Raw genomic sequence first — 14,349 nt, forward strand, 5'->3', positions numbered from 1 at the left:
AATTCTTGGTAATACCAGTCATGGATATTTACCAATATTGCTAACAACTGCAAATGAATGTGTTTTCAGGAACTTGCTGTATGTGTACCCCTTGAGTGTCAATTACACTAGCCGCAGTTCGTCAGCCAGGAACATTGCAGTGAAGGTACAGTTTCTGGCTGGAGAAGAAATGGCTCCTCTTGAGGTAAGAGTTGAACAATGTCAGGGTCCATCTTTGAATGAGAAAGTAAAAATTGGCTGTGTTGCACTGAGGGATATCTTGTAGTGAAATTAGGAATTAAAAGCTTCTCAGGGGAGTAGAAATGGAAGAATGATGAGAGTACAAGCCTCTTATCAGTGTGGCAAATTCAAGGGAATGCCAAATTGTAAATTACACTTTTGTCAGAGTATAAAAAGATAACTTTCAGCCAATTATTTAAACAAACTTCAGACAGAGTTTAGCAAACAATGGTTTAAAAATTTATTTATGATAACATTGTGGCCAACCCAAATAGTTAAGTTACATTATCTACTATAACAGGGCAAAAAACGTTTTTTTATTCCACTTGTCCATTGGACGAGTAACGTTCAGATTCTGGTTGTCCGAAAGTTAAATTTACTAGTCCGAAAAAATTATTAAAGTGAATAACAAATAACAAATAGCAAATAAAAACAAAACAGTTTTTGAAAAACTAGCTCAAGCTTCAAGTTGAAAGTTCATTTAACAATCCATGTTGGCATGGTCTTCCATGATGGATTCAGCAGCAGTGCATTGTTAACTGGCTCTTGTGGTGTAATGGGTTGTTTAGCGTATTGCGAATGACAGAAAACTGTGGAGCAACAAGGCTTTAAAACAGTCCAATCAGTGAACTGCTTTTATATTCTCAACCAGCATCTTTTCTGAGGACCTTCAACTTCACATCTAATGCCATGGCTTTGATTAGTTCTCTGACGTGAATCAAAATAATGTGGAATAAATGATTCTAATAAAAAGCACAGTTTGCTTTTTGAGTTTAAGCCATCTTCAGTAAAATTACAAAGCTACATGAATCGCTATATACATGTAAAGGTAATTTAACTGAAGATGGCTTATTTTCAAGCCAAAACATGTCTCATTTTAAACTTAAAACTTTAAAACTCAGAAGCATTGTGCTTTTTATCAGTCTGGGAATCATTTCTTGTCTCCCGCTACCGAGACCTTGTGGTAAAAATTAATGTGGAATAAGGGTGCTCCTTTTAGTATATTGAAAGAGTAATTTAAACCTTGTGAGACAGGCTTTGTTGTGTTTGTTTTCAGTGTTTGTTTGGCAAATCAAGTATGGCTGCATTGCAGTCAGAAGTCTGGTCTGCAGTGACTTACCACAATAAGTATGGCATGTTTCGATTATTTTATTTGTGCTTTACTTGTTATTATTAAATTTTTCAAGTTTGTGTGATTTATGTATCATCAAGGATGTTTTTTTTTTGGGTTAATTTGTGGACTTTTGATCCTGACAGTATTCAAGGAGGGATATAATTTAATAAAAATGAACGTTGCTGTTGGTGGACAATGATATTAATCTATTTTTCTGCTCCATTTGTGGTCCAAACAAAATGCCTTATACCTTTAAGTGGTTTTCAGAAAACTAAGGTATTGATTTTTTAACAATCATTTAAGTGAGTTGCTGTCTTTGATTTTAGGGCTCCAGACTTTTATGAAGAAGTGAAGATGAAGCTACCAGTTAACTTGACAGCTGAGCACCATCTGCTTTTCACATTTTATCACATCAGCTGTTCAACAGGCAAGAAACCTGATAAGAAAGTACCTATTGAAACACCCATTGGATACACGGTATGTTTGGTTGGATAAGGGTTCATTCTACATCTGTAGAGATTGGCCAGTGAGGGCCCAGTTGGCCCTCTTCTGTAATTTAAGAGGGCCCCTTTTCAAGAAATGGGGCCCAAGAAAGGGGGCTCCCCAAAAAGATATTTGAACTTCTTTGTACAGTCTATTCAGTAAGAAATCAATGTCTTATTAAATGGTATTTCACCATAATTGTCCAAATTCCCGTCGCTGATTGGCTCGTAGCCATTGTCTATAAGAGTACAGACAATAAAAATGACGTCAGATGTAACGCGCGCGCTTTCTCAACGAAAAAAAATAGCCAATTCCGCTGGTATTTTTTCCATGTTATTTTAAGAAACAAATCGACGGCAGTTTTTCATGGTCTATACTCTTATAGACCATAAAATGACGCCATAAAATGTCCAAAACTTCGCAGTGAAACCACTCGCCTGCAGCTCGTGGTTCCACTTGAGTTTTGAACATTTTTTGACGTCATTTTATAGTCTATAAGAGTATAGACCATAGAAAACTACCATCGATTTGTTAAATGTAACATTTATAAACAACTTTGTAGATCTTTATAGTAGCAGTAGTAGTAGTATACTTAGTAGTAGTCTTTATTTAATGATGGTAATACATAATAGTGCCCAACACCAATAAACTAATATCAATACTTGTAAATAGATAAAAACAAAAGAAGGCACTTGAAGACGCTTATTTTGCTTGAGGTATTCCAATTCAAAGTGAAAAGTATTGACTAAAATAACTAAATTGAGTGATTACCTTGAGAATCATCGATCAGTAGAGCTAAAGCGACAATCAGTTTGGTCTCTAAAAAATTGGCATAATAATGTTTGATGTCTGTGAACATGAGCAAATATCAAACACAACAATTCTGATGCAGTATCAAGAGTATGTAAGAGTATTAATTAAACAAACTCTGCCAGTGAAATTGAATGGTTCTTCAATAACGCAGATTTTCAAGGTTTCCAACTCTAAAAGTTATGTTTGCAGAAAATGGATTAAGTTTTGGGCTGTTTTGTCAAATGAAAATCTTCCAGAGGGAGGAGGGGTGTATTTATATTTGATAAATTTCCAAAAGGGTTGGGGAGGGGGGTGGGGGGTGTTGCTTAGAAAACTACCTAGAAAAATGGAAAATCCTGGGGAGTAGGGGGGGGGGGGGGACCTGTGTGAAATTCCCTCTGTGGTGGGGGTATGGATATTTTCTGGACCCACACAATTTTTGATAATGCATTTTAAATAATATGACACCCTGGTAAGTTTGGGTGTTTAAGATGAATTTGTATGGGAATAGTGACTACATGTATAATTATGGAAAAAGAATTACTCAGAAGCAATTCAAGAAAGTGCAGAATACGAACATATAAACAAAGAAAGAAAAGAAAGGCAATAGAGACATTAAGAGGCAGTGGTCATGTCAATTGTATTGTCAGTGGTGTTTTTGAATACTTTATTTAGAAATAAGTTCGATGCTTATCCTTGGGCACAATTTTGTACACCCCATTTGACACGCCAACATAAAATTTTTGCATTTTTTTTTTCAAATTGCGTAAATCCCGCAAAGCTACGCTCTTGAATAAACCCTGTTGGATTCCATGAATTATAAACCTCCAAGAATCATTGATTTTATTTTTATCTCAAGAGTTTGTGTCATGACCTACCTTGATTTTTATGCATGGAACATTCAGTCTTTGTGTTTACTTTACTAACCTTAATTTTGCTTTTATGTAATGAAGTTACCATGAGTTAGCATGTGATGAAATTCTGCTCTTAACCTTTTTACAGTGGATCCCTGCTGTGAAGGATGGCCGATTGTCATTGGGTGAATTTCATCTTCCTGTTTCATTGGAGAAGCCACCCCCAAGTTATAGTATGCTTTCCCCAGAGGTAACTGACTCACTCTGTCTGATTGTATCTTGGTACTATAATAATGTTTCACCGGAAACACTAGCAGAAAACTACACTCACAGAACAACTCAAATCTTGGAAAAAAATTACCCATATTTAAAAAAAAATCACCATCTAGTCATAAGAAAGCTTAACTCTGTGTGTATTGAACTCCAAATATTAAATCCTTAATACTTGCAAATTTAATATCTTGGTCTATGGCTGTACTGAGACAAATCTGGTGTCTGACACTTTGTCTTGTTCAATTCAGCCCCAAAATTACTATGGGTTAGGATACGGCCAGATTGTGCCATGTCTAGCTGTAAATTTTCGTACAGGTTCCTTCTACTTATCAAGTCGCCAAATCTAAATGTGAATAGAGATAGAGAACAGCAGTCTTAATTACTGCCATGTTTGAGTCCACCCTGTGGTTTCATCTCTGTAGACATGGTATCATTATTTTGTTCTTTAAAGGTTCCACTTCCTGGTATGAAATGGGTGGAGGGCCACAAAGGAGTTTTCCATGTTGCTGTTAGGGCAGTGTCTTCCATTTATACACAGGTAAACATTTTGTTTCTATTACATGTACCACCTGTAATTCTGATGTTTTTTTCAAAGTATGTTTTCAGATGCTCATTTTTGAGGGGAGGGATTAATTATTGGAGGGAATTGTACACTTCAAACAGGGCTGTCACAGTGATTTTGTTACAAATAATAATAAAATTATTGTTATTGCTGTCATTGAGTCCCAAGACTTGCCTCTTGAAAAACAATAAGTGCCAGTTTGAAAATCGTGCATCCCTCAACATAACTACAGTCCTTTTAACAAACACCAAAAGACCCCAAAGATTACAAAATCACCACACCTGTCATTATCAATGAGGGTCCGGCTATCACAGCCCGCAACCACACTGAAGTCTGTGTTCCAAATAACTTTCAAAGTCAGGAAGTCAATGAATGAGTCAATGAATCATTTTAAGGGGTCAATAGACATGGACCTCTCCAAATCTTCTTAAGTTTACCATTCAATTTGTCACCCACTCTTATCTGAAATACAATCAACACAAAGATAACTGGATTTTTACTGGCCTATAGGGTGTCAAAATGACTGAAAGACTTAGAATCAAGACTTACTTCTACTTATGAATGGCTAATAATAATAATAATAATAATAATAATAATAATAATAATAATAATAATAATAATAATAATAATAATAATAATAATCTTTATTTCACTAGTAAAGATACATACCAAGTGTTACATAGTGAATAACAATCCAAAGGCACAATGTCCTTGTGGAGCCAGCTTCTTTAAAGTGTGATATGACAGCCCTGATTTTAATTTGGGTCAGGTTTCACGTTAACGTTAGTTACTTTGATGTGCTAAGTTAAGGACCTAAACCAGGTTAAAAAAGCTATACTCATACAAGCCCTTGGAGCGTTGGAGTTGCTTGCTTCGGCTAAGATTTCAAAGGCTTATTTTTTGGGAGAACTTATTCTTAGGGGATGAGGAGTTGATATTTCCCTGCTAGCAGAGGTCTCTGACGGCGTGAAGGGAGAGAGACCTCTGCCGGCCCCCGACAAATCTCTTGTCGCGCATGCGCTAGTGTTTCCTGGCAACGAGTGACATTTTAGCCGCATGTAACACGAGCTTCGCAAACCGGTTTGCACGCAAAACAGCAGCCGCAGTAGGGCGATGTGTGAAATTACTGTTAGCTGTAGGTGGAACTGCCACGGACCCCTCAACAACATCCCAAATTCAAAGAACATAATTGTCCATGGACACCAGTAAAACCAGCAGCTGTAGGCAAAGATGGAAACTGCCTTTTGTGCGGAGTAAATTTCAAGTTAAGCGGCCAGAGCACCTGGCGATCGCTAACTACAGGAGATTGGAAAGCTAAGGTTTGCGGTATTTTGGATATCACTCCTGACTTTTAAAAGGAATCTTCACGGCTCTGTAAGGAATGCTTTTGCAAAGTAGAATCGCGTTAATCAAGCAAAGTAAGGATTTTGAAGATGGCAAACGTGTAATAATTGAAGTGCGAAACTTGTAAACTAGCAGAAGCCATAACAATTGTGGACTCAGAGATTTCCAGCGTACAATCTGAACAGAGCATGCGCATTGCACATTAACGGAAACCGGTTTTGAAAACGGGTCAGTTTCGACCAAAAATCTGGTCGGTGGCTACGTGAGAGAACACGTCGGGGGCCGGCAGAGGTCTCTCTTCCTTCTCCCTGTGAGAGACCTCTGCTAACAGGGAAAATTGATATTTAGTCTTCCATGGATTACGAAAACAGATGAACTTAGGGCATGTACAGAAACAAACAATAAAACATTGACAAATCCAAGATGTCTTTGAAACACACAATTGAATAAAATAATCCAGCATTCATCTGCTAAGAAATAAACAAGTGCTAAAAACCAACCGCAGAGAAAACTTACATTACTAGAAAATACATTAGCTAGATAAACCTTTATTTCTTGCCTTCAGGAGCTACATATTCACAAATTTCTGAAGACTTGCCATCAAATTGAGGGGTGGATTACATCATCACCAAGCCGTAGCACTGAAGGAAATCTGGAGACTGCATTGAGAAAAAGCATTGTTGAACTGTCCAAGGCACGGGAGGAGCCTCTTGTGAGGTTTCTGTACCTTGTTTTGGACAAGCTTATCTTGCTTCTAGTCAGGCCACCTATTATATCAGGAACTGTAGGTATAAACCCCAAGTTATGTGTTTCGTTGTTTCTTGTTATATTCCATACACATACACCGGGTGGTTGGGTGTCTTGTCAACAGCCAAGTCCTTGAGAAAGCTGTGAGTCACTTTTTATTTGCCGGCAAACAGGTCCAAACAGGGTGGTTGGCTGCTTGGTTCAAATAGTCCAACTGAGGCTCACAAGCAGTGGACTAGATTTAGACCTTGTTAGGCCCAGCACAAGCCTATATAATGGTATTAGGCCTAGGTTAGATCCAATACATCTCTAACTACCAGTAACCAATATAGTTTTAGCCTACAGGCTGCATTTTACACTGACTGATTGGTACATGGCCATGGCTGGTGATAGCAAGAGATGGAACACACATCAATTATTTTTGCATTTGGATATTCCAGTTGAAATAAGATTTCAAGGAGTTCTTTGATCTTGCAAATTTCCCATTGTCTTTTGGTTGGAGCTTTGTTGTTTGAAGAGAGGACAACTTAAATGGAGATTACATCCCTACTCAGTAGACAGTGTCCCCCAAGCCATCCATTTATCTGTTGAATAAGGATGTACCCACTTGATGAAGTTTTCTACTCAGGTGTATTAGTGACAGGGTGGTGCAAAGACCTTAAACAGGTTTGAAATTAGTGATGGTAGACTTTTTTGAGGGTAGACAAGTTCTGTTGGACTTTTTATTGGGTGGAGGGATTAGGACTGGGACATTTTGAGGGATTTTCTGTAGAAAATAATGAACTGGTTATATTCTAAACCATTGGGACTTTTTGAAGATCCAGTTTAAGCCCTAAAATGAATTTTTTGTACGTAACAACTTGACTTCATTTGCACCTCCCCATCACTAATACACTTTAGTACCCCCCGCCCCACCCTGTCTTCAGCATCCCTTTGTTTTAATCCCTTTGTCCAACAGATGTTAGCCAACCATTCACACACATGAAAGCTACTGATCAGTACTACACAGTGTTGTTGCCTTTTATGACCACTGTACAAGGGGGTTGTATCATAGGAGTCAGTAAAGGAAATTCTAGGTTGTAATCTTTCTGATAAAAGCTATTCAGATTAAAGCTATTCATCATAGCTTTCTAGTGGTGCTGTTCACTTTCCAATTTTTCCTTACTGAAAATTGGTAGTTTGGTAGAAATAAGTGAATGTTTAATAGGTGACAGAGTGTGCTTGTTTTAACAGTGAACATTGGCCAAGCAGCGTTTGAGTCACTGACACAGATTGTTCGCCGGCTTCATCAGATGCTGGAGAACAGCGAGGATGAACATGGCCGTAACCAGCTACTGGCATCCTACATCACTTATGTGTTTGCTGCACCTTATAATCACTCACCAACAGCATCACCTGAACATTTTTCAGGTTAGATTCGTTTCAATAGTTTTAAGCTGCCTTATGCACTTTTCAACCTTGCATAGAATTCATATATTTTTTCTACATTTTACTTATTTCCCTGCCTCCTTGACGGTTATATTATGAACTCAAAGAATGACCAGCTCCCAGTTGGCTTGATAGCTCAGTTGGTAGAGCACTGCACCGGCATTGCAGAGGTCATGTGTTCGAATCCCATTCAAGCCTGGATATACTGTATAACTGCATAGGCCTCTCATTAATTATTTCACCCACAGTGTAAAGATATAACATTAACAACAACAACACCTTATTTCATGTCACAACAAGATCTTATAGTCAGTTATCTGCAAGTAGCAAAGACTAATCAAGGCAGATGAATGACTAATACTTATCCTGTAGTTTGAAATTTTTGTGGATTTTCCATGATCCGTGAAAATTAGATCCCGTGTAAATAAACTGCCGCCAAAAAAAAAGCCATCGAAAATGTACTCCTTTTATTTACATTACTTTCAATTAAATTGGTTGCAAACAATATAACGACGACGACCTGTATTCTTTACAGTTGTAATAGAGTCTTCAATTTTTCCCAGCATTATAGTCTGAAATCCAAATTCGCGAAAATTTGTTTCCGCGAAACACAAAAAATCTGTAATCCACAAAATTATACTCCCCCCAAAATTTCATGCCACACGGTAGAACAATTAACAGAGCTCATTTTCTTATATTAAGGTTACCCTATACCTTTAGAGGTGTCTTCAGAGGTGTCTGGCGTCCAAGCAATGTAGCTGGCTATCAAACTAAACCAAGAATTTTGAAATAAAATGAATTGCTGAAGTTTTAGCGCTGTTTTCTTGAATCAATTTGTTCACTTGGAGGAGCCAGAACTCAAAAGGAATTTGTTCGTTTGCCTTCAAATTTGGACAGTAGCTAGTTTAACATATAAACAACAAAATCATGTCTGCGAATTTTTTCTTTCGAAATATTTTTTCTCCGAGAGCGATTTTTGTAAGATCACTCCACATTTTTTCCATCCTATTTCGAAAATGCTCCATAACGTTTCATTGCGATTGAATATGGCAAAACACAGACACGTTTTTTAGCGCTTTGGGTCGGGAAACTCAGGAGAAAATTAAATTAGCGAAAATCAAAATTGGCTTTGACTTGTAGCTTTAAAAAGGTGATTCGGATGCTCCCGTTTAGAGGTTGTGAAAAATTCGACAATGCTTTTTATTTCAAAATTCTTGGTTTAGTTTGATAGCCAGCTCTATAAGCTTTAATTTGATATGGGGGTTTAGGTATCTACAGTTTAAACTGGACGCACTACATCGCTTAAACGCGAGACATCTCTGAAGGTGTGGGGTAACCTTAAGCTTCCTAGTTAGAGTAAGGGGCTATTCACATGATTCCAGAATGAGTTTCAATCCGGAATGAGTTCATTCCATCTCCATATATTTCTCTGCATCTATTTACATGATGCCGAGACGAAATTGTGCCCTCGCACAAGTCATTCCGGAATGAGTTCATTCCGGTTTTCAATCCGAATGAAATTTTCGTTCTGGTATGACATTTCATTCTGGTATCATGTAAAGTGAGAACGAACTTCGTTCCGAGATGAAAAATCGCCTGGGGTGAGTAGCGCATGCGTATCTTTTTCAAGATGGCGGATATGAAAGTGAAGAAAGATTCGGTTTGCAGATGGAAATGGGACGCAACGAAAACAGAAAATTGCTGGACGTTTTCATTAGCTATAAAAGGCAAAAGTTGGGAGAAGAAGTGGAATGGGACTCGGATAAAGTAGTGCTGTTCGAGCACCTTCAAAGTGCTTTAGCTGAACAGTGACCTGAAGACTTTGGCAAAAGCTGTTGCCATTAATATGCACAACAATGTTTCGTGCAAACTCGCGCCATCTTGTTTACTGATACGCGGGAACTTAAACCATGTGAGCCAGAGTCCGTCGATTTGCACATGTGAATGCGGCACGAACTTCATTCTGGAACGAAACTCGTTCCGGAATGAGTTTCATTCCGGAATCATGTGAATAGCCCCTAAGTCACTGTAGTCCAAAGATTATTTTGCCTCCAAACTCTCAGGGATAGGGATTTACTTTTTTAATCTACCTTTTTTAGGAGAGCCAGGACGTTCAGCAAGTATCCCAATAGGCCTGCAGGGTAAAATTTGGCAGAAGCTCTCAAGCAGTAATCCCCAACTCAATGCACCATTGACTGATCAACAGCAAGAGTCACATGGATCTGGAAAATGGGTTGATGGTGATGACGAGCCGATGATATGTGAGGGTTTGAACATGCCTGGCAATAGAAGCAGCATGGCAGAAGCACGGTCAAGCTCGCTTGCTGTCCCTGGTTTTGGCCATAGCAGTAACAGTAGTAGAAAGGTACAAAATTAAAAAGATGTTAAAGGGGAAGTATCATGGGATTTTTGACCTCTTTTGTTAAAAATGGTGAAATAAGACCTTCACTTTGCTACAAAATAATTCTAGAACAACGAGATGAGAGAAATCAACTCAATTCTTGACAGGAACAACTCGTACTGTGTTCTAGCGCATTTTGGAAACAAAAATACGAAAACTTGAAAAACATTAGCCTAACATTTTTCAAGTTTCAATCCATTCCGACGTACTCTGTCTCTGGCCAGGGGCACTCATCGGCAGTTCTATTGCACTGGGGTGATAATTTATAACAAAACTAGACAATTATGTTTTGTTTCTGTTGTCAGACAAGCATTTTTGGGTTTTGAAATTGCATCAAATTTTCATGATACTTCCCCTTTAATAAGTAGCAGAAAGTTATGCAAAATGACTTGGGTACTTTCACATGTCAGTTTCTTGGGTTCCCAAAAAAAAAACTAACAAGCAAAAACATCCAGTTGTATTAAAATTATTATAATTATTATTATTATTATTATTATTGTTATTATTATTATTACACAACTTTCTGGTGGATGAAGACTTATTGCACGGCAATTTTCTTTCTTCAATTCAATGCTTTTTATGGTGTTTACACTCTAGTTTAGAGTTATAAAGTTTCCATGTACACTGAATTTGGTGAGCAATTGCATTCGCTTGGAAAAAAAACCATTATAATAAAAACTGTTAGCCATTGTCTTGGTCTGGTATTGATATCTTTTGAACAGTGACTTTGTAGCTGTCACCTGCAGTTATATAAATGACACTTTTTTGTTTTTTAAATTTTTTAAATTTTTTAAATCTTTATAAACTAAACTAGTGAGCAGCACTTTGCGAACTGAAGCTGTAAAACTTGTTTTATTCTTCTGCACGTTCTGTCTAACTAACATAGACTTCTACAGGGAGTTTTACATTCAAACACTAAACACCTGTATTTAAGCCATACTTTATGACTAAAAATTTGATGGTCGCAAACATTAAAGGTTTGGCTGGATGGTGCCAAACCTAAATTGTTTGCGACCGTCATTATTTTTAGTCATAAGCTATAGCTTAAATACAGGTATTAAAAAAAAATATTAAAAATTAAAAAATTGGAAAAAAAAGACTTTTTGTTTACAGGGGGAGGGGGAGGTGGACAGTGCATCCAATCATCCTGTTTTCGTTTCCTCTTCATTGCCTGCCTGCACCACATTTAAATATTAAACACTATTGCAAAATGTTTTTCCATTTCTCCCATCTTGGGAGTGCTTCCCATACACTTCCCATCCCTTTGTCTCCTGACTACCCCTTCCCCCCCCCCCCACCCCCACCTTGCTAGTAGAGTGTTTCTTTTGCCAAGTTTTTTAGCATGTACGAAGCCCATGTCCCCGCTCCCTTACTTAAGCAACTTCAGAAAATTGTGTCTTGTTTTTTCCCTCTAATTAACAACAGCTTCGCTCTAGAGTACTCAAATAACAACTAGACAGGTCTGGCAGTAAATGGGACTATGGACACTGGGTGCTCCCTAGGATAGCAACAAGCGTGGGTGGTAGCGACACACCCAGGAAGGTGTAAATGGGTGGTTAGCGAACACACCCTGCAAAATAAATGGGGCGGTTAGCGGACACAAACCCCAAAGCATGAACTTGGGTGGTTGGCAGACACACCCAGAGATAATGAATGGGGACAGAAACCCTTGGGCGGTAGCAGACGCCCAGTGAATGATTAGGGGTGGTAGCAAACTCACCCAGAGAACGAAACCCCCCGACCCAGTACTTGTAGGTAGCTAATAATAAGGTGGGATAAGGGACCCACCCAGCCTGCCACGGGCGATAGCTAAGTGGAAGGTGTGCACCCAAATATAGCCCCAAATACTGCCAGGAAAATAATAACATTTGCAACATTAAAGAGGTCTACATTGTCCTGTGCTTGGATCCCAGGATTGCAGTGGAGTATTATGGGTAGCAGCTAGTTGGGCAGGGACTGACTGGAGTATTGAAGCCGGTGTCCTGATATACTGGGTGTAGCAGTTGCTGGACCATCGGCCAAGTGTTTGGATAAGCCAGGGGGGCAAGCCGGCCTCTGGAGCGGTAGTGGCAGCCCCAATGCGGAAACTGTGAGATGCACGAAAGCGCTGTTCTTTGAGACCTGATACGCAACAGATGGCTAAACTGATAATATTCGGATACGCACATGCACGCAAACCTAAACGATCTAGGAACAATGACATGGGTATGAGTGCTGATATAAATAGCAAGTTAATGTAGCTAACAACGTCCATTGTTCCGATAACAAGTTCCTTGGAATGTCCGTAACGCACTATGACAACAAAATGGTAACTCTGCGGTCACACCATAGTGATAAGCAACACAGTTAAGCTCTTTGTAGTTAACTGTACTTTACAAGTAAAGTGGGCATTTACATTTGCTGGGGGTGGTGTCAGGTACTTCTTTGTTGTCCAAGAGTTAATAGACCATCTCCGAGATTAGTTGAAGGATTTATGATCATGTACTGTAGCTGGTAAAATGTGTGGGAAAAGATGCAGTGTGTATAGCTTTCAACGGTATTGTTGTTGTTGTTTTTTTTTCAGTTAGTGCATGAGGAATTAGCTTTACAGTGGGCACTGGCCAGTGGACCTCTTGGTTCTTTTTTGACCTCATGGTAATGTTTCAGATTTGAAATTTACTGGCGGCAATCTGGGATTACAGTACATCCTAACCACCGCTCTGACTAACAAAGCCTCTCCATAATGAAAACCTCTCCACAAAGCCAGAACAATTATGTCTCAGAGACATTTTGTTCAATGGTTATTTTATTTCAGCAAAAACTGCATCGGTATGTGTTGATCCGGGTTGGAGTGTACCTTGAAAGTTCTTAAATATGAAAATCTGACTCCATGGCCAAATTCGTGTTAAAAAGACAAAATAAACATTGTTGTACCCTTTAAAATTGTACTTTTGTCCTGAAACGTCCTTGAAAAGTTTAAAAAATTTTTCCACCAAATAAGGGTACCCTGATTGACTCAGTAAGGTAACAACATCTTACTTGTGAGGAGCAGGTTCCAAACTTTTGTTGCAGCTGGAAGACATCCGATGTGACATGCTTTGCTCTTTCAAATTTGATTGTTGCATTTGCAGTTTAAAAGTATGGCCCAGCACCTTGAGAACACAGACAAGTTCTTCTGGACAAGAAAGAGTCGTTTTCCTGATCAATTCTTGGGTGACATACGAGCCATGGTTAACTCCACAGTCTATGAAATCACCACTAAACTTGAGGTGGGTACTGTAGACACCTGTAGATAATGTAGAACCTCTCCTTACGGGCGCCTCTATAATACGGACACCTCTCTATTACGGACAGTTCACTTGGTCCCTGAGAGACCGAAATCCATATAAAGCCTACCTCTCTAAAACGTGAACCTCTATAATACGGACACTCATTCCTGTCCCCTTGGTGTCCGTAATAAAGAGGTTTGACTGTACAGTAATTAGCCACAATATTGTAAGATGTCATAGCTTAAGAAAAACAGAAATTAGCGAAACTTCACCTTAAGGACTAAAGTATATCCAAAGTATATCCTAAAACATTATTTGTTTGGTGTATTATTAGAGAACTATAAGAAACAAAATGACTGCTCGCGCGTGCGTTGGAAAACCCTTTTTTCACAGTACGAAGAACCTAACTGGTTTTTTCCAGTACAACTAACTGACTGCACAAATATCTCGTCATATTTGTACTCGTTTCCAGATTTGGATGATAAAGTGTATGTACTAACGGATATTCTCAATGTTGTTTTTTGCAGGATTTTGTTCTTGCTCAGAGGCTAAACTCCAGCCTTGCCTTCTTCTTGTATGACCTATTTTCACTGATTGACAGAGGCTTTGCTTTCGAACTTGTCAGACATTACTGTAAAGAGGTATGAAACAAAGCCTTTCAATAACATGTGAACTCTGAACCCATCATCATCAACTAGTGGACCATGAAAAGCAGAAAGTGAAAATGTGGATCAGTATCTACCAATCACAGGGTGCGAATGCGACCTTTGAGCCCATTCAGCTTAACGTCTTTGTTTTGCCAGTCTTTTTCTGTACTGACTGACAGCAATGAAAAACGGAACCAGTGGTTAAGTATTAAACTTCAGGGCTCATGTGTGATAGAA

The 14,349-nt window shown here is 38.6% G+C and overlaps 1 long non-coding RNA gene and 1 pseudogene across 2 annotated transcripts in view; one reads left to right on the top strand and one right to left on the bottom strand.

Annotated features, from left to right (window-relative positions):
- Window positions 1-14,349, top strand: part of LOC146463073 (dedicator of cytokinesis protein 7-like) — a 44,656-nt pseudogene that overhangs the window by 11,139 nt on the left and 19,168 nt on the right. The window contains exons 10-20 of the transcript XR_014857005.1: window positions 70-184; window positions 1,277-1,347; window positions 1,660-1,810; window positions 3,611-3,712; window positions 4,187-4,273; window positions 6,207-6,429; window positions 7,622-7,798; window positions 9,916-10,181; window positions 12,781-12,851; window positions 13,328-13,465; window positions 13,993-14,106. The product of XR_014857005.1 is annotated as a dedicator of cytokinesis protein 7-like (transcript). The remainder of the gene's footprint in view (window positions 1-69; window positions 185-1,276; window positions 1,348-1,659; window positions 1,811-3,610; window positions 3,713-4,186; window positions 4,274-6,206; window positions 6,430-7,621; window positions 7,799-9,915; window positions 10,182-12,780; window positions 12,852-13,327; window positions 13,466-13,992; window positions 14,107-14,349) is intronic.
- On the bottom strand, window positions 80-5,572 carry LOC146463074 (uncharacterized). The gene is made up of 3 exons (XR_014857006.1): window positions 4,967-5,572; window positions 4,579-4,759; window positions 80-212 (listed from the first exon to the last, which is right to left on the bottom strand). It is a non-coding gene; the product is annotated as an uncharacterized LOC146463074 (long non-coding RNA).

Source organism: Pavona decussata, unplaced genomic scaffold (assembly GCF_977016875.1).
Source record: "Pavona decussata unplaced genomic scaffold, jaPavDecu1.1 SCAFFOLD_181, whole genome shotgun sequence".
NCBI classification, from domain to species: domain Eukaryota; kingdom Metazoa; phylum Cnidaria; class Anthozoa; order Scleractinia; family Agariciidae; genus Pavona; species Pavona decussata.